Genomic DNA, 2,934 nt, shown 5'->3' on the forward strand with positions numbered 1-2,934 from the left:
TACAATGTCACAATGTCCCATCTAAGATAACAAGCAGTATCAGAAAGATACAATGTCACAATGTCCCATCTAAGATAACAAGCAGTATCAGAAAGTTACAATGTCACAATGTCCCATCTGAGAGAACAAGTAATAAACAATTTCTGGAAGACTCAGTTCAGAAAGTTACAACATCACAAGGTCCCATCTGAGAGAATAAGTAGTAAGTACACAATTTCTGGGGGACAGAAGGCAGGGAACTTCATGGATGCAACTTTGACAAGTCATTTTTGCTAAATGGGATTTCCTATGATGGAGGGGCCTTTAAGTCATCCACGTACCTACCGATAAGTAACCAGTAATCTCATTGGTCCACCAAGCTAGACTTGGACAGAATCATTTCTTTGATCTGTTATCTGTGCTCAATCTGGGATGAAAACATTTTAGCTCATATATTCCAGGAGTCATTAGACAGTAATGTTTTCTTCCATTTTCTTCCCATTCCTCCAGGGAGAAGATAAAGGCAATGCATGTATATGTAAGCCTTGTTGACAGATTCTGTGTAGAGGAAGGAAGGTAAGAGGCAAGGGCACGTACATCTATGAGAAGTGGAGACAGATCAGGTTCAATGAAGTTGGTACCATTGAATGAGAAGTCAGAAGGATGAGGAATAACCAAGAGTTGGGAGGTTCATACCTCCCAACAATCATTAATTAGTGCTTTGCCATTCTCATAGACTTGTCTCCATGGAAACACAGATTTGGGGTTTGAATGCAGTCACTGGACTTGAAATCCTCCTTTACTAGCTCTTTGCTGAGAAGAAATGACTTCGCTTCTTTGCATCTATTTTCATACTTTGCAAGATAATGATGAAGATTAAATAGCTTTATACTTATAACATGATTATAAAGGTGCTGATCTTGGAGTAGGTGCCCAGTGGTCCATCAGCACTGAGAATTTACTTACCTTTGGTTTAAGAGAATATATAATCTAAGAAACTGAAACTGAAACAGTATGCAAAAAACTGTAACTCTTAACACAAATTCAGTCATGGTAATGCTATAGGAGCACTTTCATCAGAAAAACAACCCCTTCATATACCCCATCCTCCTAGTCTCTACGCTGACTCATGAATTCAAACTCATGTTCCTTATGCTTCTTTGTGAAAATACATCTTCATTGGTGTAGTACTCATGCACTATAAATTATTGATAACTTAAGGTTTTAAAATAGTAAATATGTATTCCTCATATTATTGGTATGTCATAAACCTGGGAGCCTTTACCTGTGAGGCTGAACTTTAAAAGCTCTCGACATCAGCAGGTGAGATAGTAGACAGGTATGTGAAGACTTGGCTGGGACTGTAGGAACTGTGCGGATGTTGTATGAGAGACATTTCCCGGGGAGAAGTAACACACATGTCTACTTTTTACAGAAAGGGAGCCTATGGCCAACTAAAGCAATGATTTCACCAAAAGTCCAACTTGGTCAAACAATAAGATTTTATTGGCATTACTAACAGGACTATGGATGAGGGGTGATTACAGGAGAAAGGATAACACAAAGGAGCAGTACCTGTATCATACACACACAAAATAATCCTACTCTATACAAATGGTGACTGCAGAAAGCTGCAACCCTGGAGCTCTCTGCACAGCTTCTGTAGTGCAACACATCAGGGAAATCTCTCCTCTCTCTCACTCTGCTGCTCAGTCTCCATATCCCACTCACCTCACTCCAAAGAAGCTGTTTATTCCGTCTATAAACCTAGGAAGAGGTCCTGGGAATTCTTCCAGTTTCTGATTCCCAGATATGTGACCTTCAGTTTACCTCTTAAACCTCAGAAGCCTCTTCTCCCTCATGGAGAGAATGTTTCAGTTCAGAGGAAACTACTTTATAAGAGCCCAAGAAGTCAGCTCCTCTCCACCTCTCCCTCAGTGCTCTTGAGCCTCCTCTTGGCATGATACCTTGCTCTCTCCAGAATGAACTGTTAGGGAGAATGAGCAAAAAGCCACAGTGTATCATGTAAGGAGACAGTCAAAAAAAAAACCTTTGGGAAGGTCAAGTTAGGTGAAGGACAGAAAGGGAGAACAAGGAAGGTATCAAGAGATACCTTGATAAAGGGAGCTATTATAGGGTTATTGAGAAACCAGGCACTAGGGAAATTCCCAGAAATTCACAGGATGACCCCAGCAAAGAATCTAAGCAATAGTGGAGAGGGTGCCTAAAATGCCCTTCCCCATGTAATCAGATTGATGACTACCTTAATTGTCATCATAGAACACTTTATCCAGTAACTGATGGAAGAAGATGCAGAGATCCACAGCTAAGCACTGGGCTGAACTCCTGGAGTCCAGTCATAGAGAGGGAGGAGTGATATTATGAGCAAAGGGACCAAGACCATGATTGGGAAACCCACAAAAACAGCTGACCTGAGCTAGTGGGAGCTCACTGACTCCAGACTGACATTTGGAGAATCTGTATAAGGCCAAACTAGGTCCTCTGAATGTGGGTGACAGTTGTGGGACCTGGGCAGTTTGTGGGGTCACTAGCAGTGGAATCAGTATTTATCCCTAGTGTATGATCTGAGTTTTTGGAGCCCATTCCCTATGGAGTGATAACTTGCTCAGCTGCGATACAGGGGGGAGGGCCTTGGTCCTGCCTCAGGTGGTGTGACAGACTTTGTTGACTCAGAGGGCCTCATCCTCTCCGAGGAGTGGGTAGGGGTTGGGGTGGGGAGAAGATGGGGGAACAGGATGATGGGAGGGAGAGGGAACTGATGGAGGTGGGTCTTATATCTTATCTGTTGCTTTTATTGGTTAACTAATAAAGAAAACTGCTTGGCCTGATAGGACAGAAAATTAGGTAGGCGGAGTAGACAGAACAAAATGCTGGGAAAAAGAAGCTGAGTCAGGCAGTCGCCATGATTCTCCCACCCAACACAGACGCAGGTTA

The sequence above is a fragment of the Microtus ochrogaster genome, unplaced genomic scaffold (assembly GCF_000317375.1).
Source record: "Microtus ochrogaster isolate Prairie Vole_2 unplaced genomic scaffold, MicOch1.0 UNK2, whole genome shotgun sequence".
NCBI classification, from domain to species: domain Eukaryota; kingdom Metazoa; phylum Chordata; class Mammalia; order Rodentia; family Cricetidae; genus Microtus; species Microtus ochrogaster.